This window comes from Chiloscyllium punctatum, chromosome 25, assembly GCF_047496795.1.
Source record: "Chiloscyllium punctatum isolate Juve2018m chromosome 25, sChiPun1.3, whole genome shotgun sequence".
NCBI classification, from domain to species: domain Eukaryota; kingdom Metazoa; phylum Chordata; class Chondrichthyes; order Orectolobiformes; family Hemiscylliidae; genus Chiloscyllium; species Chiloscyllium punctatum.
This window is the reverse complement of record NC_092763.1, coordinates 17,404,142-17,422,941: the sequence shown is the minus strand read 5'-3', so window position 1 is coordinate 17,422,941 and position 18,800 is coordinate 17,404,142. Positions and strand designations below refer to the sequence as shown.

Sequence of the window (18,800 nt, the reverse complement as noted above, 5' to 3'; positions counted from 1 at the left end):
GGAGCAGAGGGTCTCAGTATATAAGTGGAGCAGAGGGTCCCAGTGTATCGGGAGCAGAGGGTCCCAGTGTAATTGGAGCAGAGGTTCCTGATGCTTCACTTACTAGCAAAAGTGATTTGAACAATTGTAATCCTTCCCCTTGGGGAGATTCTGAGTCTGACAATGTCCGGAGTGCAGCAATTGGAGTGCAGGGCCAATGTTACAGACTAAGATGTGTCTCTTTCTCACAGCACCATTGCTGCCATTCTTTGGAAGTTAAAGATTTAAAAATAAATCATTTTGGCAGTGATTGAGGTGAAGGGAAAATGCCAGGTGGGAGTTTTGGTCATTCAGTTGTCTGCTGGGTTATGATGGCCTTGATTTCAGCAGGGTCAGGTCCGGGAGAGTGTATTGGACCTATATTTTAAAATAGTTTCCTGCTGTCAGGCAGGGTTGGGTTAGGACGTTGTCAGTTCCAACAGGGACAGGTCAGGCCGGGCCTGGTCTTACTACTCCTAGTCTATACATAAGTTACCATCATAAGCACTTCAGTGACAGCCGATACTGAGCAACTTGGTTACAAACAGCAGCACATTTCCATGACCATGTCATGCTTCAAGTGGCCCCAATTAGGATGGAACAGGGATGTTTAAGACCTGAGGTCACATTCTATGATATAGTGATATGATATAATGAGCTTGTTTCTTAAAATTATACTTCATATTATCTGTGAGGCATAAGACAACATCTCCCTTTCTCAAAGAGCAAAGAAGAAATCCCAAGAAAAATGCTTGGTTGAACAAGGCACAATCATCAATTCATTCATTAGACTAAATAAAAATCAGATTAACAATTCAAATTTCCACGTCACACTGTGAAGGTTTGACTACTTGTCCCAATCTGATCTGGTGATCGTACACCTACCTGGAGTGGGATGTTTTTGTGTACAGTTACATTTGATTAATAAATTTAGTTGTCTTATTTATTTCTAGTTTTATTTTTTCTAATCAAGCCGTCAGCGATATCAACATGTACCTCTGGAGCAGGTGGACGTGGAATCCAGGCCTCCTGGTGCAGGGATAGGAATACTACCAATGTACCACAAGTCTTATTGCTGGCTCCTGTCACTCAACATCAGTGGTGAGCATCTTTTCAGTAATGGTTGCTCTCACTGTGTTGCAAACTCTTCAAATAGTGAGATATCTAGAGATGTAATTGTCATAAGGTTGTGATGCTAATTTTGTTCAAGAATGGAAGTTAATGCGGATATGTAGACTCCCTCTCCAGCTGGCGTTGATGTTTGTATGTATCACAGGTATTGACAAGTTGTTGAATTTTCCTGACCAGTGCACATCGTGTTTACTCAATCGCCACATGTCCCTGGTACAACATTCTCATGATAACATGGTACAATGTGTTTTTTTAGTGTTTCAGAAGACGTGAGTTTATTTAGGAGGATGCTGTACTCAAGCTGAGAGGAAGCTTTGATTTTTTTTTTAGATTTTAATGCAGTAAGGTGCTTTTAAATAGGCATGTCATTGGTTTGTTTCTTTTTTATTAAAAAAAAGAGAAACTCTGGGCTTTGTAGAACTGATATTTTCAGCCTATTCGTTGTATCATTTGCAAACCTAAACTTGTAGAAATTGGTGCTGTCAGTTCATCAAGTGCTTTGAAGTCCAGGTCTGCCTGATCTTTAGTGACATTTCCAAGTGTCTTCCACCGAGAATGAGGATAATTTCTTAGCAGTAAGTGCTGATTGCTATTGTGCTGTCATCATGTTTGATCACCTGATTGGGCCCTTGCTGTCAGCAGGGTGTTTGTATCTGATGATGTCATGGTTATATTAACTCAGAAGAACTGGACATGGGTAAAGTAATATTGGAGGAGTTAATAGGCTTTTATTACAGCTGCATATATTACAGTTACAGGGATTTCAGTGTCTAGGCTAAGTTACTTGGTTACGAGCAGTAGCACACTTGCATCAGTTTCAATTGGCCCCAGTTAAAGTGGAATTTGAGACCTTTACACCCTTGAGTCACACTGATGACATCATGAGCATGTCTCTTAAAAGTATACTGCATACAAGCTGTGAGACCTTGCAGAATAAAGGCAAGGTCAACACAGTTTCCCATCCTGATGTTAGCTCTCTCAATCTCACTGAGGGAACCCCACACAAGCCTGTTAGCAAAAGACATGGACAGGCAAGGGATTCCCAAAAAAAAATTCCAGAACCAGGACAAAATCCTGGTAAACTTTGACACATTAAGAGCCTAATTGACTTCTCATTTTCATTGGCTGGGAATTCTGAATCAGGCCCCTTCCTGACCCCAAAGTAATTGATGGTACTTTTCTTGATTACAGGAATCCAGTATAAATACTTGTGCAAAATTTTGTCACACCCCTTCAACATCAGGTTTGCTGAGATGAGTTAGGATAAGTTCCAGATGGTGGACCTGGAACAGGGAGGAGTTTTCCCAACTGGAGACGAGACACTCAAGTTGGGATTTATCATGGGATCATGGTCCCACCTTCATCCTGCACTACCATCAGGTGTAACTTTCATGTCTTTGTGGATGGAATAGTCTGGAATCGGTCCTACTGCCTCCTACAACAACAAACATGAGACAGAGTCAAAGGCAAATCAATGTCAAAATGAACTGTTTAAAAGATCCAATCCCATTTTGAGAATCGTCAGAATAATTCTTCATTGCCATAAGTGAATTCTCTGACTGTAGTTAACTTTACTAATTGTCATGAATGGATTAATAATAAAAAAAACAGTTGAGTAGATTTGTATGGAGATTAATTTAGAAAAGCATGTGAGTAGACTTAGCAGTAACTTTCCAGAAGCTTCTCAGAAGCCAAATTCAGCCAGACAATCAACGTTTCATGCCTCCCCTCCCAATGGGACTGGAAGCAAATTGTGAAACAGGCTACCATAGAGGCAAACTGTCCCCAAGATAAAATCCCACATGATAGAATTACAAATTACCACTGTTGCTAAGAAGGTGAGTAAATAACTTTCCACTTAACCTCAGCAATTCAAACTTTTGCCTCAATTGTAATTATTGCCCCCACATCTCTAAAGTCACAGTGTCACATGACTTTGGCATAACAGAACTCAGCCTGTTTTTGAACCAGATTATTTTGAAATAGCAGGGGGATTAAGGAGAACCTCTGCATCATAAAACATTGAATGGCAATAATAAAGCATGTAAATTAGAGCTACAAAGAAAACTCCTTTGGCTGATGAAAAGCATCCACCAACCAACATTTTTGTCTCTGCAGGTAATCAACATTTCTTTTAAAATCAAAACAGCAAAAAATTACATTTTACTAGTATTCTCTGAAGAGGTTTGAAAGAATTACAGAGCACTAACTCCAGCTTTCGACTTTCAAACACTATTTTCAACATGACTATATCGATAAACTGGCATTTTTCCATTGTTTTGTACTCCGATTGGGGCTAATTGGATAATCTCTTTATCCTTTCCTATTTGGTCTCTCCTTGTGTACTTGTGAGATTGCCTGTCTTGCATAAAATCCCCATTTCCACTGTATTTAAGAATGTGTGAAATTAACCCGACTTCTGGCCTAAATTTACAGATATGCTGTTTCCATAGTTACAAAATCAGTACACATTAACAGACAGAATGGGGATATAATGTCTGCTACTAGAGAGTGAGTGAGAGAGATCGATTTGTTGTAAAACTTATAACCTATCTATACCAAGATTAATATAAAATCTCATTAATTTTGCATACCCCAAACCATCCACGTGCCGTCTACTTTATAAACAGGGTCGACAAGAGCAATAATTGTATGTTTATTGAAAATCTCAAGAAGCTGTTAATATTAATGTTACAAAACTTGAATAAGCATATGGGAAGTTATACATTTCTTCCAGCAACTTCTGTTTTTGTTTCTAATTTACAGCAATCGCATTTCTTTTGAACTTTATACGTTTCTTCAGTAGCTCACAAATCAGCTAAAGTTAGCAGCTATTGCTAAATTAAATGCTTAAAGACCATTAATATCTTCAACATTTCATATCTGTCAAATCCATCAAACCAACTCTCCTATGACATGAAAAAAAATTGTACTTTCAAACCTTTTTTTTGCGCGACAGCCAATAAAGCATCCAAAGAGCCAAACAGATGGATGAGCTGATCAGTAAATAACATAAAAGGAATGGGAGTCCCTAAATAATTAGCTCTGGATCTCACACTTGGTTAGCCCTTTATAATTACACAATGTAGAATATTGCTTTGTCCTATCGATAACCTACACCAATGCAAATGAAGAGTGTTTTGGCTATTAAAATGCTGGCCTTTCACTTGAAGACTTGATGGTTGTCAGAGGTAACAGAATTACCTTATACATCCCATAGAACTATTCCCCCTCACCTTTTAGTAAGCACAGTTATAATTCAGCCTAAAATATTTCATGATCGAATGCGAAAGAAGGCAGCACAACTTTATTACTTTATATAATCTTCCTACTTCCAACACTTGGTTCATCTTTCCACTCAGAGGAGTGATTTTGGGTGGCTTTCAAATTTCCTCAGTCACCTCCATGAAATCTCCAAAATATCTGAATGCCCACTTCTCCAGTAGTGCCACCTACCTCTCAGGAGGGGTTTGCCATGTTCTTTATATTCTTGGATCTGTTAACATGCCCGGTGATTGAAATGGAGATGGGACTTTCAGATCAATTGTGAAGCAATTGTGTTTTCCCAAATCAAAGTACATTTTTCCAAACATCTAGCCATATTTTTGAAATCCATTATAATATATTGTGTAAAATGAACTTGGGCAGCAGTAGATGACAGACATGTTTCTGAAGTAGAGATACCTTAGACAAAGATACACACCTTGTGAAACACTGTAAGAGGCTAATTTCTGGACGAGAGTCATTAATTAATGAGAAGGTGAAGGACTTTTTGTCAAAAGGAGTGTTCACATCCAGTTCTTGGAAGAATAGTTCATTGATGTCTGAAAATGGACCAGAGGGAACTGCCTTTATCAGGGTGCTCACAGAATGGCAATCGACGAAACCCTACAATAGTCATGGTGAGTATTGCAACAAAATAAAACTGTAAAAACTCATGTATGTGTAGATTTTGGTTGTTGTGAATTATGGACTATAGATTTCTAGCTGTTTCTAACCTGACAGATATTGCTGCTAAATGGAGAACAACACAATTTTCCTGAAGTTGTGGTGAGTGGTGACTGTATGTTTCACTTGCATTCTAGTCCAAGAAAGATTAATGTCTGAGCTTACCATTTTCATTCTTTCCTACAGGACACTGCCAATGCCATGAGAGATGGGAATGTGGAGTGGGGTAACTGGCTCTCAAAGACTGACTACTTGCTCTCAATGATTGGTAATGCAGCAGGTTTTGACAATATCTGGCGATTCCCTTACCTAGCTTACAGAAGCTGAGTACTGTAGACAAATGTAAATATCGGAGTGAGAAAGGCAGAAATAAATGGATTAATTAATTGATTTTTACAGAACATAGAAGTTCAGGAAATAGCAAATATTTGTTGCACTAAAAATAATACAGTAAGTCACGTGGGATTAAACAATCCTGATGTAAAATAGTGATTTCAATCCCATAGCTAACAAATTTGTATTTTATTTACTTACGAATTGGGAGATGTGTCAAGGTAACAGTTTAGAATTAGCAATTGTGATGCATCAAATAGATGCTATTTATAAACCAGAGTAAATGGTTCATTCATTAATTCAGAATATGAAGAAATGAAATCATCATAGAATCCCTATAGTGTGGAAACAGACCGTTTGGCTCAAAAAGTCCACACCAACCCTCCTAGGAGAAAGTGAGGACTGCAGATGCTGGAAATCAGAGCTGAAAATGTGTTGCTGGAAAAGCGCAGCAGGTCAGGCAGCATCCAAGGAGCAGGAGAATCGACGTTTCGGGCATGAGCCCTTCTTCAGGAATCCCGAAACGTCGATGCTCCTGCTCCTTGGATGCTGCCTGACCTGCTGCGCTTTTCCAGCAACACATTTTCAGCACACTCACCCTCCAAAGAGTAAATCACCCAGACCCATTCCCCTACATTCCCCCAGACTAATCCACCTAGCCTGCACATCCCTGAACACTATGGAAAGTTTAGCACAGCCAGTTCACCTAACCTGCACATTTTTGGACTGTGGGAGGAAACCGGAGCACCCGAAGGAAACCCATGCAGACATGGGGAGAATGTGGAATCGAACTCGGGTCTCTGGCACTGTGAGGCAGTAGTGCTAACCACTGATGCACTGTGCCACCCTAGAAATTTTAACACTGTATATTTCCAAGCCACACTGTTTAGAATGCATTTATGCACTGTGTGTGAAATCCTCTGGATAACAGTGTCCTCAGTCAGGCTCTGGGTTGAGGATTGTATATTATCAGCAAACCTGCTCAAATCAGAGCCTCTTTAAAACCCACATAATTAGATTGATGGAAACAAAAGATGACTGTCTAGAAAATGTCATTACATGATTGCATAAAGTGACATGAAAAGATGTTTCATTCAGTTAGAGAGTGAAATTCACAAAGTGGAAATTTGACTACAACTTCATGCACGTAGTCAACCCTAAAACCCACACCTGAAAGTTAACCATCTGGATGGACTGCTAGATACACAGTCAGATAGACAAAGTATGCAATTACAAAGATTTCAGGATTCATTTTAATCCAACTCACACAGTGTAAACATGGAGTTTCAGCTTGAATGTATGATTTTATTCACAACGAAATCTTCTCCTCTATTTTCCAGGTGCAGTCTTTATTCCCGACGCTCTTATCCTGGCATTCATTGAGATCCCAGTGTTGTTTTTGGAATGTTCCTTTGGGCAGTTTGTTAGCCTCAGACCTATTAAAGTGTGGAAAGCTGTGCCAATGTTACAAGGTTAATGTTTATTTATCGCAACAGTCGCAGCAAACTTAAATAAGTAGCACAGAAGTAAGTGCTGACTTCTTGTTAAAATATTGTTAAATTTTCCTTATCTGATGAAGGTTTAAGCTGGACTTGCTAATATGATGTCTGCACTCTGATCTTCCATGTACATTGAGGTGCTGTATATGCTATTTATTACCAAGACTGGGAATGTGTGATTATCACCACTCACAATGATCATGTCCTAGAATTAGTGAGAAGGGGTCTAAGGGTGAAGACATGGATCATCATTCTTGTAAACTAGACTTAAATTAAAATGTAATCAACATGTCTAGTTTAATACAAATCTGTACTGTTGGACACTGAATATTGAAGCAGCCAATAACTGACCAAACGCAACAGACATGTCCTGAAAGGTGTGGTCAGCCAGGACAGTGTCCCTGCTCTGTACTGCGCCCACTGAAAGAAAATCCAATTTGACTGAATGACCAGCCAAACCCATGTCAAATACTTTATTTGAAAGCAATAATTCACAAACCAGTCTCCCCATGTTCTTTTTTCTGTTTTCAGGTTTAGGGATTGCTATGATTCTTCTGATTATAATTGCCAATATTTCATACAACAGTATTATTGGCTACAGTCTGTACTACTTGTTTGCTTTCTTCCAAATGCCCCTGCCGTGGGCAGAGTGCTTCAGCTGGTGGGGAGCAGATGTAACATGCAGCAGGACCCCCAAAGGTACAGTGCTCACTTCTACTGGGGAGAGTGAACACACCGATTGTTCGTTGTTCATTGTTCCTGAATGAGGGACAGAAATGGATAATAGTTTCAGTGACCATCCTCATTGTGACCATACAGGAAAAAGACTTGGGTAGAAAACAGCAGCAGGAATCATGGCACTGAGTCACTGGATTAACAGGACAGTCAGTCAGAAATACATATTGAAACATAAGAATTTATTGGTCAACCATAAAGTTGTTTATATGTCTCATTTTTCTGTTTCACATTTTCAATAACTCTTTCTTGTGTTCTTTATGACTGTGTTCAATGTCTGTAACTCTCTAACATCCCAATACTGTGTCTCACTTTGATTCCCTTCTCTGCTGATCTCTGTGTTTTGTGCAGGTATCATTTTCTCAACTTTTTTTCTAATTGAGTCACAGAGATGTACAGCATGGAAACAGACCCTTCAGTCCAACTCATTATGCTGACCAGATATCCTAAATAAATCTAGTGCCATTTGCCAACATATGGCCCATATTCCTCTAAACCCTTCCTGTTCATGGTGGAGGATGGGGAACAATGTAGCTGTAAGAGATGTTCCTTTTTAAGGTATTTTTAGTGTTGGCGCTGATCTCCTTGAATTCTAGGAGCAGTAATTACTGTTTTTATAAGCGGTTTCAATGTTTTGGAACTTAGGAGGAAATCAAAAGAGTTCAAAACAGCAGCACTTTAAAAAGAAACAAGAGAGACAAAGGTAGTGACCATTTGGGAAGTGAATCAAACAAAGAAATAAACCTGCGCATCTGTCTGACCCAGAAGTGAACCTGCACAGCTGACTGCCTCTGCTGTTTGGTATCAAGTATCTCTGAATATCAGAGTTCATTCTGAGCTATAGAGAGAAGCTGAATAACTTGGGGTTATTTTCCCTGAAGCTTTGTAGGCAGAGGGGTGACTGTTTATAAAATCATGAGAGGTATAGATAGTTTGAATAGCCCAGGGAGGGGAGAGTCCTAAACTAGAGGTATAGGTTTAGGGTGAGAGAGGAAAGATTTAAAAGGGACAATGTTTTCACGCAGAGAGTGGTTCATGTATGTAATGAGCTGCTGGAGGAAGTGGTGGAGGCTGGTACAATTACAACATTTAAAGGCACCTGGATGGTTACTGAGTAGGAGGTGTTTAGAGGGATATAGGTCAAATGCTGGCCAATGGGATTAGATTAATTTAGGATATCTGGTCGGCATGGATGAGTTGAACTGAAGCGTTTGTTTCCATGCTGTACAGGTCTATGTCTCTATGACTCATGTACCCATCCAGATGCCTTTTAAATATTGTAATTGTACCAGCCTCCACCACTTCCTCTGACAGCTCATTCTGAGTCATGTACCATCTCATATATATTTCTTGATACTGTCTGAATCTAAGACAAACTCAGTTTTTATCACATTATTAAAAAGCTTTATTTATTCCAATTTCATTTCAACTCCCACAATAACACTGTTGAACACGATATATCATGTTGTTATCAAAGATCGCTTCTGTTTGAATTGACAACAGTAAATTTGCAATCTTGAGATGAGTCAATTTGAAATTTCTGGAAGAGAGAGCAAAGTACTTCGGCATTGAAAGTAAACCACCTTGTGCAGACTGGAACTGTGGGTGACCCCTGACGGTATCGTACAGACTGGGATGGGGACAGGGTGGGGTGGGGAGGGGGGGATCTCTATTGTGTAGACTGTGACTGTAGATGGAAATGGTCCATAGATTGAGGTTCAGATGCCTGGATAGATCGACGAAGCTGATCTCTTTCAAGATGAAAGAGTTGAGAGGACGTTTGGCAAAGCTGTTCAAAATCATGAGGAATCTGGACAGAATAGATAAACAGAAACCTTTCCATTTGGTGGAAAGCTCAAGAACCAAAGTCAGGATTTAAACCTGACAGCATAAGGCAACATACTCAAAGATGACATGACCGACTAAATTATGTTAAATAGTTACTCAGTAAAAATTGAATTATTAAATGCATGATCTAATGCCTGAACAACTAATTAAACACATCACATACTTACCTCACATAATCCAATTCCATTTCTCCCTCAGATCCCTTTCCAGTGTCCAGACCCTGACATAACATACAGTTTCCCCTACCCCCAGTTCCCCTGGAGACGTGACATCACCCCAAGCTCTCTGCCCCTGTCAAATCTGACCCATTCGCCTGCTCACTGTTAGTGCTGGGCTTTCCCCCTGCCCCATCCCCTTTCTCCGGTCTCACTGCTGCTGGAACTGACCCCAAGACTGTCCCCTTTCCCCACAACAAATTTTCCCATCAATCTCATCCTCCCCTAAACACTGTATTATTTAGTGGGCTCCATAGTTAACCTGCACTATGACATCTTACCCACTTGGCACCCTCCCCCTACTCAGCTGGCACCCTATCCACTTGGCAATCTGACACCCTGCTCCTATCCACATGACATCTTACGAAGCTGTCCCTTTGCATATCTGCACTCTACACATATGCACCCCACCCTACCCCCTCAGCCTAGCACCTTCCCCTCCCTGTACCTTAACGCCACATTCATCTTATTAACTACAGCAGCTATTAAAGTTGCTGTCAGGAACTTTAAAACGACAGGATACAGCGTTCCTAATGAAGGGCTTTTGTCCAAAACGTCGACTCTCCTGCTCCTCGGATACTGTCTGACCTGTGCTTTTCCAGCACCACATTCTCGACTCTGATCTCCAGCATCTGCAGTCCTCGTTTTTGCCTCGGAGCCAGCATCTGCCTACAGTGAAAAAGGGTCATGTTTTACCTTCATCTGTCTAGCTCTGTGCTGTGGGAAAGAGCTGTCAGAATGGAAATGTGGCTGCACATTTCTCAGGGAACCCTGAGTTGAATCTCTCTAAGTCTCTGTCTCTGTGTCTCATTCTCTGTGTCTCTCTGTGTCTGTCTGTCTCTCTCTCTCTCTCTCTCTCTCTCTGTGTCTCTCTCTCTCATTCTCTCTCTCTGTTGATGAGTAAGGAATGGTTGATAGACCAATCAACTATCCCTTCCAAAACTTCACTGATGACTGAGAATGTACTGATGGGGAATTACTTGGTCAGTTTGTATTTGTTCTGCTTTTTTTGCAAGTATGACATGCTTGGACAATTTTCCAAATTTTAATGGAACAGCTTAGCTAGTTCTGTTACGTTGTCAAAATCTGCTCAGTAATTGTACTTGTGTTCTTCCCAGAATAAATAAAATGTAATTAACTTTAATTGATTAAGGCTCAAGTTCTAAATTGGGCAAGATGGATTTTGATGGAATTAGACAGCAGCTTGCAGAGGTTGATTGGAGTAGCTTGTTTGCAGGCAAAGGGACCTCTGGCAACTGGGATGTCTTTAAAAGTGAGATAGCTAGAGTTCAAAGTCTTTATATTCCTGTGAGGGTGAAGGGCAAGGTTGGCAGGAATAGGGAATCTTGGATGACAAGAGATATTGAGACTTTGACAAGAAAGGAGGAGGCATGGCTCAGATACAGGAAGCTGGGATCAAGGGAATCCCTAGAGTTATACAGTGAATGCAGGCATTTACTGAAGAAGAACATCAGGAGGGCAAAAGAGGTATGAAATAGCCTTGGCTGACAAGATGAGGGTCAGTCCAAAGAGGTTCTTTAAGTATATTCAAGGAAAAAGAATAATTCGAAAGACCGAAGGTTCTGTTTCCATGCTGTACATCTCTATGGCCAAAATGGACATGCATGTGTAGAGCTGTAGGAGATTGGCGATGAATAGTTCTCCTCTGTTTTTACCGTGGAGAAAGACTTGAAAACTTGGGAACTTGGAGAAGTTGGTCGTAATATCTTGGGGACAGTCCAAATCACAGTAGAGGAGGCATTGGGAGTATTAGAATGTATAAAGGTGGATAAATCTCTGTCCTAACCAAATATAGCCAAGTACATTGCAAAAGGTTAGAAAAGAAGTTGCAAAGTCCATGGCTGATATTTTTACATCATTAACCATGAATAAGGTCCCGGAAGACTGGAGGGTAGTGAATGTTGTGTCCTTGATCAAGAGGGGCTGCAAGGAAAAAGCTGGTAACTATACAACAGTAAGACTAACATCGGGAGTAGGTAAATTATTTAAGATTCTGAGAGATAAGATGTACGTACTTTTGGAAAGACGGGATTTAATTAGGAATAGTCAGCATGGCTTTGTGCGTGGCATATCATGCCTCAAAAATTTGTTAGAGTTCTTTGTTGAAGTGACCAGGAAAGTTGATGAGAGCAGGGCGGTAGACGCAGTCTATATGGATTTCAGGAAGGTTTTTGATCAGGTTCCACATGGGAGGCTGCTCTGGAAGGTTAGCTCACATGGAATCGAGGGGAAGCTGGCAAATTGGATACACAATTGGCTTGATGGTAGGAAACAGAGGGTAATAGTGGAAGGATGCTTGTCGGACTGAAGGCCTGTGTCTAGTGGAGTGTCTCAGGCCCATTACTGTTTGTTATCTTTACCAATGGTTTGGATGAGAATGTACAAGGCATAGAACATTACAGCACAGTACAGGCCCTTCAGCCCTCAATGTTGCGAATCAATCTGAAGCCTATCTGTCCTGCACTATTCCATTATCATCCATATGTTTATCCAATGACCATGTAAATGCCCTTAAAGTTGGTCAGTCTATTACTGTTGCAGGCAGGGCATTCCACAACCCTACTACTCTATGAGTAAAGAAACCACCTCTGGCATCTGTACTATATCTATCACCCCCTCAATTTAAAGCTATGTCCCCTCGCGCTAGCTATCACCATCCAAGGAAAAAGACTCTCACTTTTCACCCTATCTAATCCTGTGATTATCTTGCATGTCTCAATTAAGTCATGTCTTAACCTTCTTCTCTCTAATGAAAACAGCCTCAAGTCCCTCAGCCTTTCCTCATAAGACCTTCCCTCTATTCCAGGCAACATCCTAGTAAATTGCCTCTGAACCTTTTCAAAAGCTTCCACATGCTTCCTGTAAAGCAGTGAGCAGAACTGTATGCAATACTCCAAGTGCAGCCACATCAGAGTTTTGTAAACTGCAACATGACCTCATGGCTCCGAAACTCATCCCTCTGCCAATAAAATATAACACACCGTATGCCTTCTTAACAATCCTATCAACCTGGCTGGCAACTTTCAGGGATCTATGTACATGGACACCGAGATCTCTCTGCTTATCTACACCACCAAGAATTTTACCATTAGCCCAGTAATATTTATTACCATTACTCCTTTCAATATGAATTACCTCACCCTTTTTCACATTAAACTCCATTTGCCACCTCTCAGCCCAGCTCTGTAGCTTATCTATGTCCCTCTGTAACCTGCAACATATTTCAGCACTGTTCACAACTCTATTGACCTTAGTGTTATTCACAAATTTACTAATCCATCCTTCAATGCCCTCATCCAGGTTATTTATAAAAATGACAAACAGCAGTGGACCCAAAACAGATCCTTGTGGTACACCACTAGTAACTGAACTCCAGGATGAATATTTCCCATCAACCACCACCCTGTCTTCTTTCAGCTAGTTGATTTCTGATCCAAACTGCTAATTAACCCTCAATCCCATGCCTCCATATTTTCTGCTATAGCCTACCATGGGGAACTTTATCAAACATCCTACTGAAATCCACATGCACAACTTCAACTGCTTTATCCTCATCTACCTGTTTGGTCACTTTCTCAAAGAACTCAATGAGGTTTGTGAGGCATAACCTACCCTTCACAAAACCATGTTGACTATCCTTAATCAACTTATTCCTCTCTAGATGATTATAAATCCTATCTCTAAGCCCTTACCCACAACTACAGTAAGGCTCACCTGTCTGTAATTACCAGGGTTGTCCTTAATCCCTTTCTCGAGCAAGAGACAACATTTGCTATCCTCCAGTCTTCTGACACTATTCCTGTAGTCAATAACAACATAAAGATCAAAGGCAAATGCTCTGCAATCTCCTCCCTGACTCCCAGAGAATCCTAAAATAAATCCCATCTGGCCCAGGGGACTTATCTATTTTCACACTTTCCAGAATTGCTAACACCTCCTCCTTGTGAACCTCAATCCCATCTAGGCAACAGTGAGGACTGCGGGTACTGGAAGTCAGAATCTAGGTTAGAGTGGTGCTGGAAAAGCACAGCAGGTCATCAGCTTTTGCCTAAAACTTTGATTTTCCTGCTCCTCAGATGCTGCCTGACCTGCTGTGCTCAATCCCATCTAGTCTAGTAGTCTGTACCTCTGTATTCTGCTCGACAGCAAATAATTTTCTTCCGGTGTTAATACCAACAAAAGATATTCATTTACCATTTCCCCTATCTATTCTGATTCTACGCACAACTTCCCACTACTGTCCTTGATTGGCCCTAATCTTACTCTAATCATTCTTTTATTCCTGACATAGCTATAGAAAGCTTTAGGGTTTTCGTTGATCCTACCTGCCAATGACTTCTCATATCCCCTCCTGGCTCTTAATTCTTTCTTTAGGTCTTTCCTGGCTAGCTTGTAACTCTCAAGTGCCCTAACTGAGCCTTCACAACTTATCCTAACATAAGCCTTCTTCTTCCTCTTGACAAGAGATTCAACTTCTGCAGCAAACCATGGCTTCCCGACTCGACCACTTCTTCCCTGCCTGACAGGTACGTACTTATCAAGGACACGCAGTAGCTATTCCTTGAATAAGCTCCACATTTCAATTGTGCCTGTCCCCTGCAGTTTTCTTCCCCATTCTGTGCATCCTAAATCTTGCCTAATCGCATCATAATTGCCTTTTCCCCAGCTATAATTCATGCCCTGCAGTATATACCTATCCTTTTCCATCGCTAAAGTAAACATAACCAAATTGTGGTCACTATCACCAAAGTACTCAGTACCAAATCCAAAGTGGCTTCACCACTTGTTGGCCTGTCTACTTACTATGTCAGGAAACACTCCTGCACACATTGGACAAAAACTGGCCCATCTAAAGTAATCGAACTATAGTATTTCCAGACAATATTTGGAAAGTTAAAGATCCCATAATGACTACCCTGTCTCTCTCACTCCTATCCAGGATCATCTTTGCTATCCTATCCTCTACATCTCTGGAATTATTCGGAGGCCTCCCATCAAGGTGACCTCTCCTTTCCTGTTTCTAACTCAGCCCATACTACCTCAGTAGATAAGTCGTCAAACGTCCTTTCTGCCACCCTAATATTGTCCTTGACTAACAATGCCACACCTTCCCCTCTTTTACCATCTTCTCTGTTCTTACAGAAACATCTAAATCCCGGAACCTGCAACAACCATTCCTGTCCCTGCTCTACCCATGTCTCCCAAATGGCCACAACATGATTAGTAAGTTTGCAGATGACACTATAGTAGAAGGTATCGTGGACATTGAGGAAGGTTATCCGAAATTGCAGCAGGACCTTGATCAGCTGGAGAAATGGGCTGAAGAATGGCAAATGGAGTTTAATATAGATAAGTGTGAGGAGTTGCATTTTGGAAAGTCAAATCAAGGTAGGATTTTCATGGTGAATGGTAAGGCCTTAAAGAGCATAGTGGAACAGAGGGAACTTGGACTTCAGGTGCATGGTTCTCTGAAAGTGGATTCACGGGTAGACAGAGCAGTGAAGAAGGCTTTTGGCACACTGGCCTTCATCATTCTGGGCATTGAGTATAGAAGTTGGGAAGTTATGTTGCAGTGCTACAGGACGTTGGTGAGGCCGCACTTGGAGTATTGTGTTCAGTCCCAGTCACATTGCCTTAGCAAGGATGTTATTAAACTGGGAAAAGTGCAGAAGAAATTAACAAGGATGTTACCAGGACTCAATGGTCTGAATTACAGGGAGAGGTTGGACAAGCTAGGACTTTTTTCTTTTGAGCGTAGGAGACTGAAGGGGGACCTCATAGAAGTGTAACAGATCAAGAGAGGCATGGATAGGGTGAATGCATTCAGTTTCTTTCCCAGGGTTGAGGAATCATGGACTAGAGGGCATCAGTTTAAGATTAGAGGGGAAAGAATAAAAGGGAATCTGAGGGGCAACTTTTTTACACAGAGGGTGGTACGCAAATGGAATGAGCTGCGGGTGGAAGTTGTTGAGGTGGGTACATTAACAACATGTAAAAGGCATTTAAACAAATACATGAATAGGAAAGCTTTAGAAGGATATGGGCCAAGTGCAGGGAAATGGGGTTAGCATGGACTGGTTTAGACCAAAGAGCTTGTCTCCATGAATCTATGATTATCTTCATTTTGTTATTTCAATTATTATGTCCCTGTGCTGAACACTTGTTAATCGGCACATTATACAAGGTCTCACAAAGCACTGTCTCAAAATGCAAACCCTGTGAACCTCATGAAAATGTGACCCCTGTTTGTACCCTCCACGTCAGTATTCTTCCCTTGTTTGTATTCTGCTCCCTTTGATGTACTGATGACAAATTGTTAGTTTGCCATTTAGTTGGATAGTCTTGTCTTTATTGCAAGAAGAATGGATTATAAAAATGGGCAAGTCTTGGTACAAACTACAGTAGCTACTGTTTGGGTGTCCTTATTTAAGGGGTCTATATGTATTGGAGAAAGTTCAATGAACATCTCTGTGTTAATTCCTCAAATTAAATGCTTATCTTATGAAAAAAAAAGCTTGAGTATTTTGGGCCTGTACTAACAGGAATTTAGGAGACTAAAAAATAATTTTAAGAGTCTGAAAGGTCTTGACAGGCTTTTTCTCCTCATGGGATAATCTAGAATAGTTTCAAAACATGATGTCTCCAATTAAGTCAGAGATGAAGAGGAATCTTCTCCCTCAGCGCAGTGATAATCTTTCAAATTCTCTACCTCAGCAAGTAGTAGAGGCGGGATGACTGAATATATTCAAGGCAGAGTTTGACAAATTGTTGACTTACAAGAGTCAAAGATTCTGGAAAGAGGATGTGTCAGGGTGATCAGGAAGGAATGTAAACTTATAATTGATGAAAAATCAGCCAAAATCTTCTTCCATGTTAGAGCAGGCTTGAGGGGCCAAGTGTCTTAGTACTGCTCCTAGATTTTAATTTCTTCAGTAGTACCAGTAATACAGGAAAATCTAACAAGTTACTCTCTGTGCTCAGGTGGTTTATTTCACTGCGTCATTCCCTTATGTGGTTCTGACCGTACTCCTGATCCGAGGGGTTACCCTGGAGGGAGCTTCTAAAGGAATTGAATTCTACATCGGAAGCCAGTCAGACTTCTTCAGACTGGCTGATGCTGAGGTAAATGCAGCAATATCTATGATTGAATCTCATTAGTATTTTTAGTTGAATTGATTCATGTCTCAGTGCATTTATTTTCTGTTTGCTTGGGATTGTCAATTTAAAATCAGTTTCTTATTGTGAGTCCTTTATTAAATGTCAGAAAACTAAATTTAATTATTGCAAAGTTTTAACTGAGCTTGTAACGAATTCAAAAGAGTTAGTTTATGGTCTAGATCATCCTGCAATTAACTGGACAAAAGAATCGGGCATTGGCTGTGAAGTGTTAGATGACAGAATTTGATGAGGAATGGCAACAGAGAATGAGATGAGATGGAATTTCTTCTTGATGCCTTCTTTCTGAAATCTTAGAACTGATTCAGGTATAAGAGTAACAGGTGATATGTCACACTGATGTATGAAGAAAATATTGGCCCACATTTTGTTGCATCAAGGCAATAGAAAAGGCCCACTCTTGCTGAGACCTGTCCTTATCCATTCTGTAAGGTAAAAACAATGACTGCAGATGCTGAAAACCAAATACTGGATTAGTGGTGCTGGAAGAGCACAGCAGTTCAGGCAGCATCCAACGAGCAGCGAAATCAACGTTTCGGGCAAAAGCCCTTCATCAGGAATAAGTGTCAATGAGGTTTGATACTGCAAGTATCTGGAAATGGGAGATGGAAATCAAACATTATCTACATCTCAAATCTGGAATCTACATTGAAGTGAACATTGGAAGGTGATAGATTATATCCTTAACTAGTCAGATTATAGTATTTTGAACTAAACAATGCAAGGACTGAGGCAGGAAAGGAAATGTACGTTTGAGTTGGTCACTTCAATGCTGTGACTCCTTCCTACCAGTTTAAGTGCCAGAGATTGTGACTGGTAGTAAATAAACACTTGGCACATCATTAAAAGGCTACTTCAATGTAATAGAGCTGAAAATGTGTTGCTGGAAAAGTGCAGCAGGTCAGGCAGCATCCAAGGAGCAGGAGAATCGACGTTTCGGGCATGAGCCCTTCTTTGGGCTCATGCCTGAAACGTCGATTCTCCTGCTCTTTGGATGCTGCCTGACCTGCTGCGCTTTTCCAGCAACACATTTTCAGCTCTGATCTCCAGCATCTGCAGTCCTCACTTTCTCCTACTTCAATGTAATATTCTTTCGAACAAATCACCGAGTCAATTCAATTCACAGCATAAGGACAGGAACTTCATTGTGCCCAATGAGGACATTGGTTAGGCCACCTTTGGAATATTGTGTGCACTTCTAGTCTCCCTCCAAAAGGAAGGATGTTGTGAAACTTGAAAGGGTTCAGAAAAGATTTACAAGGACTCCACAGTTGGAGGATTTGTATTATGGGGAGAGGTTGAATAGGCTGGGGCTGTTTTCCCTGGAGCATCGGAGGCTGAGGGGTTACCTTATCGAGGTTTATAAAATCATGAGGGGCATGGATAGGGTAAATAGACAAGGTCTTTTCCCTGGAGTGGGGGAGTCCAGAACTAGAGGGCATTGGTGAGAGGGGAAAGGTATAAAAGGGACCTAAGAGGCAACTTTTTCACACCGAGGGTGATGCGTGTGTGGAATGAACTGCCAGAGGAAGTCATAGAGTCAAAGAGATGTACATCTTGGATACAGACCCTTCGGTCCAACCCGTCCATGCCAACCAGATATCCCAACCCAATCTAGTCCCACCTGCCAGCACTTGGCACATATCCCTCCTAACCCTTCCTATTCATATACCCATCCAAATGCCTCTTAAATATTGCAATTCTACTAGCTTCCACCGCTTCCTCTGGCAGCTCATTCCATACACGTACCACCCTCTGCATGAAAAAGTTGCCCATTAAGTCTCTTTTATATCTTTCCCCTATGGCTGGAATTCTGTATTCCTGAAGAAGGGCTTATGCCCGAAACATCGATTCTCCTGCTCCTTTGATGCTGCCT

At 41.0% G+C, this 18,800-nt stretch overlaps 1 pseudogene; it reads left to right on the top strand.

The window, feature by feature from the left end:
• The first annotated feature begins 11,612 nt into the window (after positions 1 to 11,612).
• Positions 11,613 to 18,800, top strand: part of LOC140495616 (sodium- and chloride-dependent neutral and basic amino acid transporter B(0+)-like) — a 39,347-nt pseudogene continuing 32,159 nt past the window's right edge.